The 22,456-nt window shown below is 38.8% G+C and overlaps 1 protein-coding gene across 1 annotated transcript in view; it reads right to left on the bottom strand.

The window, feature by feature from the left end:
- The window catches only part of LOC135212127 (mite allergen Der f 3-like), a 91,271-nt gene extending 80,090 nt beyond the window's left edge, over positions 1-11,181 (bottom strand). The window contains exons 1-2 of the mRNA XM_064245527.1: positions 10,784-11,181; positions 9,038-9,172 (exon numbers count right to left, since the gene is read on the bottom strand). The gene's annotated coding sequence lies outside the window, so the exon portion shown is untranslated. The remainder of the gene's footprint in view (positions 1-9,037; positions 9,173-10,783) is intronic.
- Positions 11,182-22,456: the final 11,275 nt, after the last annotated feature.

Raw genomic sequence — 22,456 nt, 5'->3', positions numbered from 1 at the left:
TTGGAGCAAAACAGATGAAAGAGTTTGAGATGGGTTGCTTGACAACTTCCACAAGAATATACCATGCCAAGTTACAACAATAGCAGCCACTACCAAGAAGCAATTAAAATAAGTGCTGGCTGGACATATTGATGCAGGTCTTATCTTTGCAAGAGCTATGGCTTTAGCAACAGCTTGGGACATTTCTGAGAAAGAGGTGTTAGAGTATGAACTGGTCCCTATTCCATTAGCGATATTTAAGAAGAGAATGGTCTACCTTGACTCAGGATTGCCAAAGTGAAAGCCACTTTGAAGAAGAATCTGAAGGTTGAAGAATCATCAAGAATACATGAGAGGCTAAATACCATTGTGCTTGATGGGTGTGCTATCCATTGGGTGCTTCACTGGTCTGTAAATGGGCAAGTTAAGGACTTTGTTGATGGGTCCATGGCTTATATACCTGCTAGGATGATGTCTCAGTGTGCCCATTTGCATTTGGTGTTTGACGGATATACTGATTATAGTATCAACTATGGAACACACTCTTCTCTATCCAGCAAAGTGACAACACATCTATATAAGCTATCAATCAGTTATCCCGACGATGACTAAGAACAAGGAGCAACTTATAGATATTATCTGCACGAAACTTGGCAAGAAAGTTCAATAGAATCCTACCCCATCATCCCTCATCATAACTGGAAAAGACCCTGTTCCAATTGAAGTTAAGGATGGGTCTCTCCATGACTGTCTTGATTTTACTACTACCCATGAAGAGGCAGATGTCAGAATTCACCCAACCCCCAGGTGTATGAAGTCTTACAGGCAAAGGGAATGCAGGTATCAATCAAAGTGGTTTGTGATGACTATGATGTCTTTGTGTTGTTACTTCACTTCTACCCTGAAGAAAAATTAAAAAATTAACATCCACGTGGCGGTTCCAGAATGGAAAGCAACCAGTCCTGGCTGGAGGCCAGCTTGATAATATATTGTTTGGAATGAAAACCAGTAAAAAGCAACGTGACATCATACTGTATTTGGTTTCAGCATTTGCTGTGACGGGTTGTGATACTGTTGGAGCATATTAATGTATTGGTAATGTAAAAGTGATCAAGGTCTTGTAGTCGCCGCAAATCAATTTGTATCGGTAACTAATACTCAGATATTGGAGAAGTTATCAAGGAAGCAACTGCATTCATTGCAGCTTGTTATGGGGTAAAGCACAATCTTGAATAAATGATGAATAATACTCGGTTTCAGGTTTGGCTGTCAAAAACTGGGAAGAAAAAATCGTATGTACTACAGCCAAAATTGATGTATTTTCCTCCTACATCAATGGTCATTGAGGAGAATGTGAATTTCAGGCATGTATATAATAAGCAGATTTTGACACAGAACCACAAACTATGGATGTTTATAACCATCTCTAAACTCTGGACTAAATGCAACAGTCATCTGTTTTTAAGGAATATAAATCAATATCCATGTCGGCGGCCATCTTGAATTTTCAAACAATAATTTCCTTTGGAAATTAATGTAATATGATTGGCTGCTCTCTATGACCTCTAAAACTATGATTTAAGTGACAATGGGCTTCAATTTTTCATGTATTTTATAAATCTTTAGTGATTTCTAAAATCAGGATGCTTATAGGTGGCCATCTTGAATTTTCTAATTTCCCCAAAAGTGCCAGTGTGGCACCTGCCAAAATATTTATCTGGAACATCCAAAGATTCAAAATCCACTCTAAACAAATATGTACCTTGTTTTGCACACTCCGACTCAATATCACCCTGACTAATCAGGCTGTAAGAACCTCTACTGAAGTATTGAGACAATAAAACAGGCTGTTATGATTAAATTTGCTTATTGTCTGTCTTCTTCTCCACTTTCCAAGAGAGGAGGGGAACTTGCATCCCTTCATCGCCAATAGAAAGGCTGATGCTCAGTCAAAATCAAAGTGAGGAGAACCAGCCACTCCTTTCCTGTCTCCTGCCAGCCATATACCTAGATGAAGCACTACCTCTCCCAAAGGCAGCTAGGCAAGCTATCTGAAACATTGAGCAGCCACCACTGCTACAAGGAAAGTATGTCAAAGGTCAGTGGGCAACAATCCGCAGGTAAAACATCGTGCAGGTGATCATACCTGGTTACCTCTCCGTATGCAATAACTAAACGCTGATAGATTCCTACTGAGTGCCCCTACCATCGTGAACTCTCGTCCAAGCTGCACCTCACCTTCTACATTAGAACAGATGATGGCCATGGACAAATTTACAGAGCCGGGGGATAGTTGATTTAGATACTTCCTTTAACTCTGTTTGTACTAACTGAAGAGTTGTTGACATACAAATATGAGGTGTTGAGTTGGCTTAAGATAGCTCTGCAGCACTCAACCGGACCCAGTAGTACCTCACATGAGTCACTACTGAAATGTCCTTCATGGATCTCATTACAAAATATGGAACACTTATGAGCAAGCAGATCTCCATCATCCCGATTGCTGCACAGACAAGAGCCCAGATGATTCGCATGCACCTATGCTGATGTCAGGGCTGAATACCCCTCATAAAGACTCATAAAGGCAAAAGGCACGACCCTTTTGGCTTTGAATCCTCCAAAAGAGAAAGATTATTAGGGTTTTTCAGGAGTCTAAAAGATATTCCTTGATAAAAAGAGAAATCTTTTCCTGGAATAAAATCCTGGTTTAAGACTGAAAGCTTTTCATGGTAAAGGTAGGAAAGAAAACACACTTCTGGAGGGTCAGTGCATAATGGCACCCCCATATACAGTTCTTGTCACTCTGTCATTCTCAGTTTCCTGAAGACAAACTTCGTGAGACCATAAGCTTAGATAGGAGGGGAAGTTGCCCTGCAGAACCAGTTTCTACAAGGATGACAGGACACCTAAAGAAAGCTAACTTGCTGAGTGAATTATCCCTGACCTGATAAGAACTGCTAGCAATCTCCCCAAGTTGGCTGATGCAAGAATCTTGAGGAAAGACTCTCATTACTCCCCATGAACCAGCAACCCAGGTGCTTGCTTTCTGCTCTGATAAAAATCTTGAAGTTCATTACCAATAAATTCAAGAAAGAAAGCTGTCCTGTGGCCAAAACCACGGTGAGTTCTGCAGGCCAAATCAATACCTGAATATATCTCTTCATAAGAGATCAAGTTGACATCAACATGGACTCTTCGTACGATGATGAGGGAGGCAGTTAAAAGACCTGAATGACAAACTTTCCCCCTTTGAGAGTAAAGATGAGGTACTTCCAAGATGACCAGTGGATAGGTGTAATTAGGAAAATACCTATCCTTGAAGTCCCCCGAAAGGTGAAGTCGCTCTCTCTCGATTTCTATTGTGAATCTTCAGTATTGCACACACCCTTACTAAAGGTGAGGTCTTGTTGTGAGCTGAGAAAAAAGTGAGGGAAAGGCCAGGAAGAAAACAGAGTTCGAGATGTTGGGGACTGAGAAGAGAGAGGTAGGTAGCCATTCCATGGGGCATCTACTCTTCAGGTCACTGAAAAAATATCAGTCATGAAGAAAATGACCTGATAGGCATTTTCTTACAAATAGAAGCTGAAAGAAAAGATGATGCCTTCACATTCTCCTTTCTCTTCTTTCCTTTCCAAAGTTTGACCCTCCGCTGTCCCAAATAAAAGAGGTCCAATCCAGCACCAGTGTTCAACTGCAATGCCATATAGGCCCAGGACCCTATAAGACTGCCTGGCAAAGACAGGTGCTGTTATTCAGGGACTCAAGACAACACTGTATCCTGTCTCCCCAAACATTTGATGATCAGGTAGGTGAACTAGACTACCCACAGACGATAAATCTCTTCCCCATAGAAAGTGCCACATTTTTACAGTGAAGGATCAAAGAACCCACACAAAAACTGCTTAATACATGCATGGCAGACAACTCTTCAGCCATTAGCTTCATGAGAGAGAGAGAGAGAGAGAGTGCATATGGTGTCAGTTTGGCTTGGCCAAGAGAAAAAGATTTCATTTTAACAAGTCAGGGGCACAGGAGGAAAAATACTAGGCTGGGTTGACCCTAAATGACTTCACAGTACAGATACAGGTGAAATTGTATGGCCTAAAATGCTACTAGTAAGTAATGACCAAGGCAACTGAGTGAGATCCTAGGCTTTCTTGATGGCAAGGAAAAAAACCTACAGATAATGCCTATGTGCTTTCCTAAGGCCATCCAGCTTGATGTTTTCTAGAAAAATCCCTGAACCTCGGTATCCTAATCCTTGTGTACATGACACTTGTGTTTCTTCCAGGTGGCGAAAACACAAGAAGTCCCTCCTGTATGAGTGGAGGCTTATCAAAAAAACTCCCAAGAGATCGTTCCACACTCGGGTATACAACCAGTTCAGTTTTAAGACTGATACAGGTACATACTTCCTTGTGAAAGGCTTAGAAGAAAGCATAAATGCTTCTTATCCTAGCATGATGCGTATCCAACGATTTACGGATTGTTCTTTAAAAAAATTGTTCGAAAAAAGTTGTTTTCAGTAATAATTGTTTGAAAACCACTTGTTCGATTTAGTAATTGTAAAATTTCAAACCAACGATCTATGGACAATTCATCATGTAATTTGATAGCTGTACTCTTGAAAAACACTAAGAATTTTTTTATTTTTTATTTTAAAGGATGCAACTTTGCAAAGAAATGGCTGAATTTATTCAAAGCGAGGAAGGTAGGGACATGCTATTAATGGACGGATTCCTCTTTTTTAAGGAAAGCAAGATCAAAGGTCTACTGGAAACGCATATACACATTTTGCTGAGAAGTGCAATGGGTGCGCTATAGCAGTCGATGGTTCTATCACTTCTACTTCCGGTGTGCATAATCACGCTGGAAATCCGACAAATCTTGAAGTATGCAAGTTTTCAAATAAAGTGAAGACAGACGCAAAATCAACACGAGAGTCACCTTATTTTATTATTTCTAATGCATCTTTTGAAGTGAGTGGTTGTGTTGCAGACGCTTTACTGCAAACCAGCAGCATAAAGCGATCAGCCCATCGAGTGAGGCAGGAAGACCAGTGTGGAAGAGCTATGGTTAATCATTGGAGCGAATTAATATTTTCTGAAGAACTTATAAAAACAAACAAGGGCGAACCTGTTTAGCTATTCTATTCTGGAGAAGTAGAAGACATAATGCTGATATTTTCAACCCAGAAAAATCTAAGCATTCTTGCTTCATGCAAACATCATTTATGGATTTTATCTTGAAAACTTTGCCAGTTATTTTCGAACAGCTTTACACCATTCATGGCATGAAAACCGGCTAAGTCATACCTTTGGTTTTTGCGTAATTACCAAATAAGAAAGTAGATACATATACCAAATTTCTTAGAATTGTTAAAACAATAGCACCAACTTTAAATGTTGATTTTGTAAACACAAATTCTGAGCCCACAATAGTTAGTGCAATTAAGGAAGAATTGCCATTTAGTAATAATTACAGGTGTTTATTTTCATCTATGTCAGTGTTTATATAGAAAAGTGTGTGAATTCGGGCTAGAACAAACTTAACATACTGATGTTGAGTTTTCATTAAACATTTGCATGCTGTTAGCCCTTGTGTTCGTTCCTGCAGATAGAGTCTTTGAAACATTCAGTACACTAATGGATGAACATATATAACCAGTTGAAAATTTACCCATAGTCAAGTATAATGAAGATACGTGGATTGGGATGTGGTCCCTCTTTGGAAGGGTACAAGATTAGCTTAAGATAAACGTTATTGAAGAATGGTACCGAGCATTTCTGCAACAAGTCTGGCTATCATTCAGCTATCTGGAAATTTTTATCAGCACTGAGATGAGAACAGGTGCTGAGTGAAATTAATATAGAAAAGTTATTAGGTGGCATTGACTGCAACATAGGGACAAAGAAGTCGTTTACTGATAAATTCTTCAAGTTTCAGAATGTCATTGATTATTTGTGTGCCGTTTTATATCGTTTTAGCTGGTAAACTAGCAGATGTATTGTTTTTAAGAAAATCAACAAATCAACACTTTTATTTAATCTTGTTTTACTTTTTGAGACACTGTCATCTGGAAAATGAATTTGTGTCCATTTTATTTTTCTATTTTTTATAAATATCCACCGATTTTTTTTTTTTCATTCTTGTAGTAAAAAATGATTATATAAGCTAGTTGGAACAAGTTGTTAGTTCAAACAATTGTTGATTCAGACAATTATTTTTCGAACAATTGTCAAACAATTGCTTTCGAACAATTACTTTAGAAAAATTGTCTGGACTTCTTATCCAAGCCTTGCATCTTGGAAACCTCTGTAGAAGCAGAGTAGAAAGGGTGAACAGTCCCCGGCATTCACTCTTTTAGCAGAGGAAGGGCCTCCACCAGGTGAGCAAGGCCATGAGTGGTTGTCAACACATGCTGAGAAATAATATGTGGGTAATGGAGAATGTACTACCTCACGAAATTGAGGGCGAGGGCTATCCCTGATCATGCCAAAACCTTCCTAGAAGACAAAACCTCTATGGGAAAGAAAGGAAGGACAGGGGAAATAACACTTACTAGGTCTGGAAGATGGGAATGCATGTAGCCTCACTTCCCTGGACCCCAGACTCGTTCCCATGGAAACAAGGGAGGGGGTAGAATGAGCACAAGTGATAGAAAGGGGTCCCAGACCAGCAATCTAAGAGACTTAATTGAACCAGCCAGCACTGTCTACTGGAGGAACCTGGATAATGGTGACACCTGTGCATAAAGTCATGGGTTTAGTGGCACTCACAGTACTGGTAGCATGAGCCCTGTCATTTCTCTTCCCCAGAATATGACCAAATACAAGGAGCCTATCAAGGCCTCCTGTGGGGAGAGCCAAAATATAGTAGCCTTCTTCTTACTCCACTCGAAAGTATTGAAAGAAGGTAAGAAGGCAATGGAAAGATCCACAATTCCCTCCACTATCAAACAACCTGATCAGGCCCATCAATAGTGCCTGAGCAATTCAACCACTTTGTGCTAGCCCCTCCTTAATAGTTCTGAAGGGCCAGAGATATCAATTGACTATGGGAGGACAGAAGACACTAGCTCCTCACTCCCTGAAAACCCAATCCAAAACGGGCTAGCAAACCCTTCTCCATGCAATTCTGAAAGATCTCTGAAGAAGTGGTGAAGTTTTTCCCTATCACTCCAGTTGCCCGACCCAGGGAAGATAAGGAGAACACTCATGGACAGTTGGCAAACCTAACCCAACCTGTAGGTTGGGTGACAAAAGTAAATGGTCTGTGCAAGTGAGCCATGGAAACCACTCTCTATGCAATCTGAAGGATTGTGATGAGGAGGGCTGAAATGATTTCCTGTTACTACAATCATGTGACCACAGAAAGCAGAAAAACACTCTAAACTTTTTGCTGCCCATACACCTGGTCTGTAAACTAGGAAAATGTGGAGCAAATGATCCCCATAAAGGACTGGTGCACTCCTTTCTCTTGGTGAGAGGAAAGAGAACTTGACTCGAAAGCTTACAGAGGGATGAGATGAAGAGAACCTCGCGTTTAAGTGAATGGTACTCAGTGCACAGGCCTGCCCAGAAAATCTGTCAGTGTCAGTGATCCAGATTCCCCTCCGTACCCAGAAGAGAAAGGCATACAGGAAGAAGCTTACTTAGCCTCCTAACATTAAGCAGACTCCCTCCACCCTAAACTTGCAGTCATAGATAGCGTGGAGGTGAGGTTCAGGAAGAACGATGCAGAAGATGAAGATGGGAATGAAAATACCTCAATCCTTCCTTTCATTCACCACTGTCAAAACTCGCTTCATCCGCAGAGTTGTTGAGAATCACAAAGACTAAGGCACAGAGATCAGAGGAATAAGGCTTTAATAGCAGACTCATCTCAAATAAGGTAAACCACACAATCAAAGTGGCTAAATCTACCTGAAAGGTAAATATATTATTAAGTATAATGGAGAATGATACAGCTATTGTACAACTACCTGAAGCTGGTATGTATCTGATGAGAACAAGTATTCATGTCGGCAAACAAGAAACAATCTTAGTTAATTGTAACAAATCTTATTTGACCAATGGGTTATTGTCATAAAAGCACAGTAAAAAACCAAAGTAGGGAAAAGGAAAACTCATGTTTAGTCATAAAAAGTTTCAATGGCAATAGTCTTTCAGAGAGTACTGGAAGATGTCTTTACTCGACAGCAATTGAAAGCAAAGTGGATTGCAGACCAATAGTTGGATGGGGTTTTCCCACCTATCCATAGTTTAATTACCTTGTCAGTAAGTTTGAATGGTTGTTCCAGCTCGTGTTTACAAGCTAAATCCCATATAAAGATTGCATTTTTCTATTCTGTAGGAACAAATACATACTTATGGTAAATATATGTCAAGTAGATATATTAGTCACATTCCCTTTCATCCTATGGGTTATGTGTGTATAAAAAAAAGTAGTAATAGTGACTGTGTTTCAATCCTGACAGATTTGTCTTGAATCTCCAATTCATTTCTGAGGTCATAGTGATAGATTTTGAAAATATAGCCGGTGGCACATTTTTCGACTTACATGGGCTATATTGTTTTACATTTTTTCCTGTTTTCTACTAAATTAAGGGCATTTCAACCTATAATGGTATCAAAGATTATCGATAAAACATTCTACCTTCTCTAGCTCACAGATCATTGGGTTATAAATGAAGGCGCTAAAAGAGAGTTCACTGCATTGCGGTGAAGTTGCAAGAGCCGTAAGGTAAATATGTAGGTTTAATTCTTTTCGTAACTGAACATAGAAATCACAAATACTACAAGATTACAGCTGACTCAAAGCCTGGAGTGGCAGTGGGAGACAACGTCATACCAGATGAGCCTACGGAGTGATGCGATTAAATTAGGGCATTATAGAAGTTCAAGCTAACAAAAGCAGTGCCTTGATGAATTCCACATGCAACCATCACCACCACAACTTAAAACAGACAGAGGATTTGGCTTCCAGATTTGATATACTGGTTCACTTTCCATACAGAATACTCACCAAATGCAGGCCTATAAGGTACCAACCTTACCTCCCTCTCGCTCTTGTTTTTTTTTTTTTTTTTTTTTGTTGCTGTTGTTGTTGTTGACTGGAATGTTTAGACGCGAGGAATTTTCTGCGTGCGTTAATTTCTAAAATATCCTTTTGGTAAGTGTTTGAAACACGCCTGAAAATGAAAAAAAACTGGTTATAATGTAGTCACATAGCTAGCCGTGTATTTCATATTATGTGAATGTTATGCTGCATTCTTGACATGAATATGTGTGTGTGACTATGATTTTCGATTCTTATATTTTCTTCATACAGTGTAGTACCTTGTATATTGTATATTTGTATATTGTACTTCATTTTAGCTATAAAGAAGTGTTTTGATGGAGAGATAGTATGCAAAACTTAAATGTGTGGTGAAGCCATGTGTCTTGTTACGTCTGCTATGTACCTGACTGTCTTATACCTTTGTTCAAAGTTGATATCTTTCGAAGTTGTATTGGAGGTCGGTTACAATATCTTTCCTTGGTTGTACAAGCTGAGTGAAACTCTCCTTCATCTGCTTCTTAAAGTACCTCTACGGTTATTTGTTATTTTGCATGAGTCCTTTCAACAGACTTACTTTGATCATCATACCTGAATAGGTTAACACGAGGAGCCATGCATACCATTTTAGTTGCGAAGGTAGGTACCCATTCTATCATCAAGCAGTAAAGCGTATGGACTTAGCTGTAGTTTATACTTAGCAGTGTGGTCTGTTACACATTTCTTGTATTCATTGTATATAGCACTTTGTATAGTTTATGTTTAGCAAGGGCATACAGTGGGTAGATGATCTTGAAGTCCGTAACCTCACAAAACACAACATTTTGTTTAATCTATGGCTGTCCAATAGCATAAAGTCACGAATCCAACTTTTCACGAAACTATCTTCTTTTAATATTTTGAGTGTACATAAGAAATATATGCTTGCTTGCTTGCTTGTATGATGTTTTTACGTTGCATGGAACCAGTGGTTATTCAGCAACGGGACCAACGGCTTTACGTGACACCCGAACCACGTCGAGAGTGAACTTCTATCACCTGAGATACACATCTCTCACACATCAATGGAATGTTCGAAAATCGAACTTTCGGCCACTGAGTTGGTACGCCAACACCATACTGACCACGCCACTGAGACACTTGAGAATTATATGCAAAACTTTTAGTACTTTGAGCGAACATAAGAAATATATGCAAACCTTTTAATATTTTGAGTGTACATAAGAAATATATGCAAACTTATCACATGTCCAACATTTTGTTTATAATACCCTTGGGATTTATAAAGTTATTAAGAATTGCTTGCAGCAAAAGTAAATTCACCAGTCTTCTTATTCAAATATAAACATTGTGAAATTCGTGTTGATGTTGCAGTTGTTTTTGTCGGTGTCGTTCAAGATGTAAACGAAATCGTAGGAAAGAAAGCACAGAGTCCATTTGCAACAAATTTCTAGAGAATGAAATAGCTTCGCGCTGTTCTTGGAGTCCTGATCATGTTATCAAATTTATGACGAATTAGGATAATATTTTGGATATTCAATTTTGTTCCAATTAAAAAAAACCTGTTTGGCTGTTATAATGCATTATGCAAGCTCTGTATTATTAATTATATTTATATTTGTGTACCTCATGTTTCATTATCCTTCTTAACTTTGTTGCCTGACCTTATAAAATGGTGTTTTGAAACTGGGCTTCGACCAACGCGAACTTATCTACGCTTAGCTATGATTGAAATTAAACGTACCTGTCCTTTTAAATGCTTCAGTAGAAAATTTCAGTTGCTACGTTTCTGGTACTTTTCTGGGAAGAGTTCGTTTTCATCACATTTCTTGGGAATAGCGTGGAAATCGGCACGTAATGTCGTTTGTTGAGAGATGTACAGAGAAGTGCTGAGAGACCCTTTTGTCTCCGCTGTCTCAGTGTTTCTGTATAAATGTGAGACCAGGATCACCACAGCCCCATTTGAACTCTTTCATAAAATGGTGTTACTGCTGTCTGTATTCTGACGCTCTTGCTTGATACGTGACTTTTGGTAGGTGGCTTTTCTGTATTCTGTTAAGGCTCTGGGTGCCTGGGACGCAATCTATGAATCACCATGACAAAAGAGATCATTTTCAATTCATTTCAGCCTCTGCATAATTCCACTTGTGCCTTGTGGGTTTCAAAAATTATATTCTGTATATCTGGTATTATTGTATATTCGTTTGTCTACATAGATCGTTCAGAGTAGCATTGATATTTGTTTGTCTACTTCAGTATAATGGAGGTCACAGAAGCTTTGAAAATGTATACCTTTGTCTGCGTTTGTGACCAGAGGAAATAATCAGTAGTCACTGGAGCTGTGTAAAGAGCGAGTGTTATAACGTCAGCCCACGTAAACAAAGAACACAAATCGAGACTAACCGTGCAGTGATGGCCTGTGAATGTTATCCAACAGATTACAAGGAAAAAAGTGGCCAGTAGTGTTATAAATAGAAAGCTGACTCAGCATGCCAGCGAAGCATTATGACGGCACATCACATTAAATTACCTTATTCTTTGGCAGATCTTTTTTTCTTATCTTTCGAGGTACATAACACCAGGGGCGTCATTTCAGATTTTTGTTGGGGGGGGGGGGGGGACTGAGGTAAGGACAGTTTGGCGAGCAAAGCGATCCTAATCAACTTTTTAAATTTTAATTTTTTTCATTTTGAGCTTTTCTATATGTTTTTTGATGTCACGTGAGCAAGCTATTTCAGCAAAAATTGTAGACTCCCACTACTGTTTGTTTATCTCATCATCACTGGTAGGTAGTAGACAAGGACCAATAAACGTAATATTTCCGAGAAATTTCATATTTTTATGATTGCACATTTTAAAAAAAATCCTCTTATTTCTTGGGGTTTAGGGGGTGAGGGGGCCAACTTAAGGCTTGGGAGTTGCCCCCCAGCCCCCCCCCCCCCCCCCCCCCATGACCTCTGCATAACACACACATCCTGAGTACTTTCACAAAACTTTATGCACCCACTTCTATGGTTTTCTGTTTGTTCATCTATATTTGTTTACACAGGTTTTCATCTTTGTTTACATTTATTTTTTTGCCATTCTTTCATTCTTTAGAAACCAACAGTACAAGTATTTTTCCATGTTCATTCAAAGGCCGAAGTCACCACTTACTATACAGAAGACACCCAGACCCCGGTTCAATTAATGGGCTGTAAAGAATCATAGGTTGTGTAATCCTCTGATGGCATGAAGTTGAACAAATAATCAAGTAATATTGCCTACCCATGAAATGCCATTAGTTGACAAACTTAACTCTTTTATGAGTCACTGCTCCAGTGACTCCTACCTCTTTTTTGAATTGCTTTCTTCCTCTATCCTATCATAATGACTTTCTTCTTCTAACCTACCTTACCCATCTTCTTGACCTCCCCCGGAGACTTTGGTAAGTGCGTAAAGACATTCTTTACCCATTAATCACGATTATGTATCTCATCTAGCAAAGCAGCACATGTATAAATTTGTATGTAGAATTTCCTGGCCTTTTCTCCGATACATAATTCATCAATGTATGTCCATTATGTCTTTTGCTATTGTTATTTGATTAACTGCCAAGAAAGAAATTCTCTTCTGTCCGTGTGTACGTAACGAGAGACGGGGTCTGGCACTCCGTTTCCGTCCGCACGCTGCTATCTATACCTCGTGCCCAGGTAATAAATCTCTGCTACGGGCTGCTCTAGGAGCAAGAGCCCGTGCTGGTACAAGGCCAGCTTAATCTCAAACAACAACATATTAAATCAGTTAGTACTCAGTTCTGTCACTTTCCGACCTCACAACTGGTGACCCGAGGAGTGACGGTAAACAGCCATTTTGGCTTCGCCATTAATGGTCTCACTATGACCACTCTTACCTTCAGAATCCTTTAATGGAACCATACGACGACAAAGTCTAGGCTTCTGACAGCTCCTTCCTCGGAAAAAAACCCATGCCGCTAATGGACAAATCACGGCGTACCTCCTGAGGTGCGTTCTGGCATGTTCGAACAGTTTGGCCTGGACATTTACGATTCATGTCAACCGTATTCAGAAAGTCATTAACAGAACCGCACGCATATAGTTTTGACTTCTAATGAACTCCAAACACTATCAACGGACTAAATATGGTGCTTAATTCGTGTTTTGGTGTGTGAGAGTTGAAATGTCAGACACTGAAGTAGAGAGTTGATCCAAGGACGCACTGATCCTCAGCATCTGAATCTCGCCTTCGAAAACTGCGATTACTCAGGCGATAAATCTGCCGCATGTCTGCGCTTGCAAAAATTACCACGTTATGGTTCCTGGCTGAGGCCAAGGCCATGCCACTTCCGTGTAGCCAGAGTCACGGACGAAGAAACCAAAGCAGTCACAATCATGATGATGCTGCTGAAGGAGGTGTTCAACAAAATCACCCCCTGGATAGATTCACAGATGGAAAAAGTCAAATACGAAGACCTCCACAAAAATCTCATTGAGATATACTCCATGCCCATCCCAGAGAGAGCTCAACGCGTCCAAGGATGCCTGGGACGAACTACAAGGTCTCCTGATGCTGTCGGATTTCGATGAGGACGATTGTACAAATCTTGCAATTATTCATTATTGATTATTCATTATTGATTATTAACCATTATTAATTATTCATTATTGATTATTAACAATTGTCTTTAGGGGGAAGAACTTGTAAAGACCTTTACCCATTAATCATGATTACATATCTCATCATAGCAAAGCAGCAAGAACCACATGTGTATATTTGTATGTAGAATTTCCTGGCCTTTTTGCCAATATATAATTCATCAATGTGTGTCCATTATGTCTTTTGCTATTGTTATTTGATTAACTGCCAAGAAATACAAATTCTCCTATGTCCGCATGTGGGTAGCGAGAGATGGGGTCGGGCACTCCATTTCCGTCTGCACGCTGCCATGTATACCTCGTGCCCAGGTAAAAAATCAGTTAGTACTCAGTTCTGTTTCTTTCCGACCTCACAAGTGTTTAATATATAGTTTCTGACTGTTGCTACCCAGCACAATCTTTACTCCTTCTTTCTCAGCCGTCGTGGAAAGCATTTCCTGTCTTGCTTATTCTTTTGAGAGGCTATAAAAGTTGACCTGATAGTATATTAATGGGGCAGTGGATGTTGGTTCATTTCAGTGAATCAAAGACCAATTTACTTATTATTGCTTCTTTTTCAGGTCCTTAATTTCACCATAATGTCTACAACACAAAGAAACTAAGGGAAAAAACAAGTGAAGCTAATGAAATAATGAGACAAGTATACACCACCAATATCACAGAAACAAATAACCTGGCATATGCAGGAGCAAGACTTGTAGCAGAACTTATGGGGTTACAAACATTAACACCACCATCACAACCAACCCAACAGAAACCTAAACAGCCCTGGGAAAGGCGCCAGGAAAAACAAATCATGGAGATGAGGTCTGACTTGAGTAAACTGAAAATGGTAGAAAAGAGGCTAAGGAGCAAGAAAACAAGGGAGGAACTGAACGAGAAATATAAAGTACAGGAGAAGCGACTAAATAACACAATTGGAATATAAAATGGAGGCTTAAAGCCAAAGCACATAAGATCCAGCGGTACATATGAACAGGGATAAAGGACACCAACAAAACAAACTCTTTGGAACCAATCAGAGAAGACTATACAGCCAACTAAGAGGGGAAAGACAACCACCAAGAAATTCCTGAAGCTGAACCGAGTAAGAGACTCTGGGAAAACATATGGAGCAATCTGGTATCACACAACAAACATGCAACATGGCTCCAGGAAGTCAAGGCAGAAGAACTGGGGAGAATAAAATAAATATTTGCCAATATCATGACAGGTATAATCCGATAACAATTAAAGAAAATACCCAGCTGAAAAGCCCCAGGTCCTGATGAAGTCCACAGATACATGCTCAAAAACTTCAATGCCCTACACCCACGTATAGTAGAACAACTCCAGCATTATACCACAAACCACCATGTGTCCAAATGGAGGACCACATGGAGAACATCCTGAGTACAAAAAGATAAGAACAAAGGAAATATAGCCAATAACAACAGGCCTATTACCTGCTTACCAGTAATGTGGAAATTACTAACAGGTATCATTGTGGAAAGGCTATACAACTCCTTAGAAGATACAAACATCATCCCCAACCAACAGAAAGACTGCAGAAGGAAGTGTAGGGGCACAAAAGACCAGCTCCTGATAGACAAAATGGTAATGCAGAATAGTAAGAGAAGGAAAACCAACCTAAGCATGACATGGATTGACTACAAGAAAGCCTTTGAAATGTTGCAATGCATGTGGCTAATAGAATGCCTGAAAATATATGGGGCAGATGAAAACACGATCAGCTTTCTCAAAAATTCAGTGCACAACTGGAATACAGTACAGGCAGTCCCCAACTTACAATGGGGGTTCCGTTCCTGAGACGCGTCGTAAGCTGAAAATCGTCATAAGCTGGGAAATCGTAAAAATTTCCTAAGAAAACCTTACTTTTAATGATGCTTTGGTGTATTAAAAACTATGTTAACTGCATTTTAATTGCATTTTTCATCCAAAAAACCCTTCAAATATTGATTATTTTGCATTTTTGGAGTCATTTCTTCAGTCAGATTGGTGTTGTAAGCGGCATAACCCTGGAAAATGTGTCATAAACCTAAAAATAATATCCGAAGAATATAATTGAAAAGCGTCGTAACCTCGGTACGTCGTAAACCGGGGAATGCCTGTACTTTTAAGCTCTGGAATAAGACTAGCAGAGGTTAACATCATGAGAGGGATCTTTCTAAGCGACTCACTGCCCATCCTTATTACTCCTCGTAGTAGCCACGATTCCAATGACAAAAGTACTACAGAGGATGGAGACAACAGAATTTACCATTTGAAAGTTCATGGATGGCATCAATCTGTATGGTAAAAGCAACAAGGAAATAGATACCCTAATCCAAACTGTAAGAATTGTATCTAGGGACATCAGGATGGAGTTTGGAAAAGAAAAATGTTCATTGGTCAAAATAGATGAGACAGGATACAAATACCTGGGAATAATAGAAGGAGAGGATATAAAACACCAAGAGACCAAGAGATGAAGGACATGATCAGAAAAGAATATATGCAGAGACTTTAGGTAATACTTAAGTCATAAACACATGGACAGTACCAGTATCAGATACAGCGCAGGAGTAGTGGAGTGGACGAAGACTGAACTTCACAGCATAGACCAGAAAACTAGAAAACACATGACAATACAAAAAGCACTACACCAAGAGCAAGCACAGACATCGAGAGCAGAACACTGGGGCAATATCTAAAAATCAATGAAGATGATTGCCTAAGGAGTGCGTGGGAAGAAGGACTAATAAAAGTAGATGAAAACCCAGAGATATACAGACACAAGAGAATGACAAACAGAGTAGAGGAATGGCACAACAAACCAGTGCACGGACAGAACATGAGACAGACTAAAGAACAGGCCAGTGATGAAAAAATGGCAATGGCTACAGAAGGGAGAACTCAAGAAGGAAACAGAAGGAATGCTAAATGCAGCACAAGACCAAGCACTAGGAAATAGATATGTCCAAAGAATGATAGCTGGGAATAACATCTCACCCATATGCAGGAAGTGTAATATGAAAAACGAAACCATAAACAACATTGCAAGCGAATGTCTGGCACTTGCACAGAGCCAGTACAAAGAGAGACATGATTCATTAGCAAAAGCCCTCCACCAGCTACCTTGCAGTAATAAGTGGTACAAACACCAACCTGAGGGAGTGATAGAAAACAATCAAGCAAAGATCCTTTGGGACTATGGTATCAGAATAGACAGGGTGATAAGTGCCAGTAAACCAGACATGATGTTGATTGACAAAATCAAGAAGAAAGTATCAGTCATTGATGTTGCATTACCATGGGACACCAGAGTTGAAGAGAAAGAGAGGGAAAAAATGGATAAGTATCAAGACCTGAAAATAGGAAAAAGAAGGATATGGAATATGCCAGTGGAAATTGTACCCATAGTCATATGAACACTAGGCATGATCCCAGGTTCCCTGAAAAGGAACCTGGAAAAACTAGATGCTGAAGTAGTTCCGGGAATCATGCAGCAGAGTGTGCTTCTAGAAACAGCACACATTGTGAGAAAAGTGATGGACTCCTAAGGAGGCAGGGTGCAACCCAGAATCCTGCACTATAAAAACCACCAGTCAAATAGGATGACTGTGATAGACAAAAAAAAAAAGTGTAATAAAAATTCTGCCCAAAGACTCAGGATTTTTTTTAGCAATTATGCACGTTTAGGATCATACTTATGCATAGATAAATGGATCTTTTATTCAGAACAAGAGAGGATATGACTGCTTACCGAAGACCGGTTGAAAGGTGGAGGAGTGCTGTTGAAACCAAGAACGAATTCAAGTTTTTGGGAAATTGTTTGGAAGAACTTGTTACTCCTGAATCTTTTGGCAGTACTTGTCTTTCATTTTTTGGGGAAGAGGAATTCCCCAAGTTTGCCAGACTGTATCTTGAGGATTGCATACAAGAAGCCTCCCGGGAATTGGGAACGGAGTTCCTATCTCTTCGTGAAGCCTTGAGAAGCTTGTCTAAGAAGTTCTTCAGTCAGACTGTTTTGAGGGTGCCAGAGTGAGAGCAAGGAGGTTGCTAGGCTTAGCGGTAATCACATGGTAAAAAATAAAGTTGCTCGGTCTTTGTAGTGTTTCAAAATGGGAGTTACTTGTGGTTAAGGTTCTCAATCTCTGAGATTTTCCTTTAAATCATTAGCAATTAGAACTTCTTAACCTTGGTCTTATGCATTCTGAAAGGCGTTATTCTCAGACAAAAGTTAAATGAAAATAACTTCGAGGTTCTATCAAAAAGCTATTGGGAATCCATAGTTCAGGTCTGTCCAAGTTGATTAGTCTGAGGACCACTATTGAAAAAACAAAAAGACATGTGAGTCACCTGTATATATAGATGTGTATATATATATATATTATATATATATATATATATATATATATATATATATATATATATATATATATATATATATATATACTATATATATATATATATATATATATATATATATATATATATATATATATATATATATATATATATATATATACTATATATATATAATATATATATATATATATATATATATATATATATATTAGAGATGGTACCGAGTATTTGCCTAAGAAGCAACTATATATATATATATATATATATATATATATATATATATATATATATATATATATATATATATATATATATATAATATATATATATATATATATACTCGGTACCATCTCTGATGCTCACCTAATACACTTCTCCCATTTCATTTCATTGATAGACTAAAGAGGTTTAACCGTGCTGATGGTAGGATGATTAGCCTCGATGTTACCTCCGTATTTACGAATGCTCCTCTTGAATTTGTTTTGGAAAATTGAAAAAAAGGACATGAAGAAGGGACTATTGGCTTTCCTGTTCCATGCGACCAGTTTCTCGACTTGGTTAGAATCTGTATTGATGGCACCTCCTATTTTAACTTTTAATAATGGATATTTCCAGCAAAAAGCTGATGTTTTTATGGGTTCACCACTGCCAAGAGTTTTAGCCAACCTGTGCATGTAGTTCTTAGATGTTGAAATGTTAAAGAGATGTAACCCAAACTGTAAACCTGCTCTGTGGGTGAGATATGTAGACGATGTAGCTTTAGACCTCTTACTGAATACTGCCAACAACGTTATTGATTCTACAAGATTTGCAGTTGAAAAAGAGGTTGATGGCAAGAATTTTTTTTAGACGTTCTAATTCACAGGAATGTTAACAGTAACTCTTTCAAATTTTCAATTTTTATAAAAGCTACTAATTCTGAAATTTATATTCTTTATATTTTTCCCACAACTCACACCAAGTAAAACAGAATGTTATTATTAGCACTGTTTTAAGGGCACTTTGTCTATGCGACCCCGCATTTCTAGACGAAGAACTTTCCCACTTCGTAGACAAACACCTTTAGGTCCATGAAGTAACCGAAGCATTGCATTACTGATGCCATCAGCCGGGCTGAAAGGAAGTTTTTGATAGGTCGTGCTAATAAAGAAATAAATAACTGCAAGAAACATGTATCATTGCCCTTTGACGAAGAAGGTTCAAAAGTATGTGATTATATGAATCAGTACCAAAAGGACATAAAAATTTTTTATATCTATATACAAACGTTGGCAAAAGCCCTTACCAAGAACAATAATAGCACCAAGAGAAGCACGGGATATACAATTTCCCTGCCATAATTGTACTGGCTGTTACTACGGGGAGAGTACTAGGGACTGGATGTAGATTAAGGGAACACAGAAGGGCCTGTGATCTTTGTGCACAGGGCAGCGCTTTGGTGGCTCATAGTTTTAATTTAGACCACAGAATTCATTGGGATAGTGCGTGAACTGTTTTTAAAAGTGACGATTCTCACGTGAGAAGATTAGTTGAAGGTGCTGCTATAATCATGGGAATATCTTTAGAAGATAACAAGACATTTACAGATGAGGACCCTTTTATCAGCTGGTTTATTGCCAAACACTGCATAAAACACTTTCATTTCAAAAGCGACGTTAACCATGTGAACTCTGGTGCTCTTCTTCCTTTACCCCCTCCCTCTCTCTCTCTCTTTCCAGAAAGCCGACGTCCCTGTGGATGTTTCTGACTATGGCACCTATGCAATGCAGGCAGGTGCAACGTCGCAAGTTCGAAGATGAAGGAGGCTGGTGCAACTGCCTGTTGAATTTGAAATAGTCTAGCAACACCCGAACCAGCACTTCTGTGATGGGCTGTTATCTTCTCGCCCTGCCCCCATTTTCAAAACTCTTCAGAAGAAAACTACCTTCTCGCTTTGCATATTAATGTTAGCACCGATGAGGAATACCTTGCTGGTGTTCAAAAGTCTTTGCTTGTTTATTTTACATAGTAATATAGTTTACTGTGTAAGTGTGTGTTTTTGTTTCCTATTACTCATTAATAATAATAATAATAATAATAATAATAATAATAATAATAATAATAATACCCTCTCTCGGTGTGTAAATCTGGGAAAATTGTTGTTAAGTCCCTCCTGATGGCTATAAAAAATAGTGTCCAGACCTCTCTGGAGCTTAATCTTCGCATATCTGCCAAATTTATAACAGCAATAGAGAGATTCCATTTCTCCCATTACAGATATCAAATAACATCTTTTCTGTTGCGCAGAATTCAAAATCAATTACATAGGTTCACGATTGATGAAGTATTTTTTACGCAATAACAAGAAACGGAAGCAGATTTTCTATCAACATGGCATCTCGATTTGGTGCTGTGCCAATTTTTCAAACAGCTCCGCGTGCGTGTAAATCCACGGATAAGTCGCTTAAACCTATCTCCGGGGGGCACTTTCGGTGATCATGGTATACGTATGCCAAATATCTTGATTTCTTAATATCGTAGGTATAGAATAAATTGGTCAGCAAGGAAATATGAAATAAAGCATAACAGAGTGAGTTTGACGAGTGAGAAAATAATCTTATTCAGACATTCTCTCTCTCTAACAAAATAATTGATAGGAAACAAAAACTGAATATTGCTTGAATACGATATGGCAACAAAGTTTTAGCCTGACTGAATTGTAGAGCGACTTTGACACCGACTTTCAGCTCATACCTAGTTATCTCACAGCCATGGATAGACATCAGCTTCACAGCCGAGAAAAGGCAATCGTATACAAAATAAATAAGTATTTTCTAGAGGAAAAGGTGAATGGAGGGTCTATGTCATCCCATAAAAAAGCTCTCGGTCGGACAGCTGTAAGATTTAGAAGAGAGAGACAAACAGACAGAGAGAGAGAGAGAGAGAGATAGCAGGCTGAAATAGAAAGGAGATTAAAGTACCTAGAAATGAAAAGCTCCTATAATCTTATTATTATAGTGCCAGGATTTGTCTCAAAGACATTCAAAGGTCTGTCCCACAGATATAAAAGCCTAGATGCCGCATCGGCCGCTAGCTGAATAGGCTGGCGCACGTCATCAGGCCCGCCATCTTGGCGCGGTAATTCAAACAATGCAGCAGGCAGCAGTATATGACGTTTTTTCGCCACTATTCGCTTAATATTGCACGGATTATCTTGTCTGATGGCTCGTTACAAAGCTTACATAATTCCCTACAAGGATCTAATAAAATAAAGTTGTTCGTTATTGTTTGAAAGTTAACTTACAATGACTTTGTTTTAGCAGGTAGGGGGAAGGGGGCTAGTTGTACACAAATGTTAATATTTACCCATAACTATTGCTGTAAACAATAATTTGAAATGCTGTGATAAGACAGCCTACGAAAAAAATGTTTAAAACAATATTGTTTAAGGGCCATTAGGTCAATAGGGTAAATCGTGTATGTTGGACACTAATTTGATGTTTCTAGATTACTTTCACTGCATTATAGCTACCGGTATGTAATATTAAAGTGTTAGTCTGGTCCTTGTAATAAGAACTAAATGGCCAAGCAAGGCACATAATGAGTTTTTATTGATGTTTTGATATAGCCTGCTAATTTCATATCAATGCATATAGATTATCATTACAATGTAGCATTAAACTGTTGGAAACAGCAATAAAAAAAAAAAAACTTGTTTAAACTTCTGGGAATATTTATAAATAAATGCACAGATGTACAATAAATGTTATATATACATTCAATGTAAGAACAAATATCATGAAAATAAATCATTGTGCAATATATTTTGAGAGTTGTTACTTCAAAGTATAGGCTTAATGACCCATAAGGCCACCCATAGCTTTAAATTTACATGTGTGACCAAACCAATGAACAGTTAGCTGAAAAAAAATTAGACTGGCCTTATGATTGTGGCATAGGCTGAAAGGCTCGGTGGGTGGGGGGGTACTATGACCGGGTATACAGGGTTGCTCAACAGGATTGGCTTATTTTGGCAATTTTGGTCTATAGATGGGTCCCCTTCTGGAAGGGTAGAAGTATAGAGATGGCCCAGACCCTTATCCCAAATAAGGTATAATAATTTGGGTCCTTGACAACACAGGTCTAGAGATGAGCTATATTGAACTGTTAATGCTGGCCATAATGATATATCCTAGTCTGAGCAAATTAAAGGTAGTTTTGTGAAAAATTTAAGTTCTATATAATTATTTCACCATATAAAATTAGGTCTAGAGATAGGTCACTTTTGCCACTAGACGAGGTCTCTTGATCCCCCCTAAATTTTCCAAAGCCAGATTTAGAGGTCAGAATTCACTGAGGAGCATCCCGTTCCAAAAAATTGGAAGAAACCGCCCCCCCCCCCCACCCCCGCCCAGTCAAAGGATCAGGAGGCA

The sequence above is a fragment of the Macrobrachium nipponense genome, chromosome 40 (assembly GCF_015104395.2).
Source record: "Macrobrachium nipponense isolate FS-2020 chromosome 40, ASM1510439v2, whole genome shotgun sequence".
Lineage (NCBI taxonomy): Eukaryota > Metazoa > Arthropoda > Malacostraca > Decapoda > Palaemonidae > Macrobrachium > Macrobrachium nipponense.
Note: the sequence above shows the minus strand (reverse complement) of the source record. Positions and strands in the feature narration are given on the sequence as shown.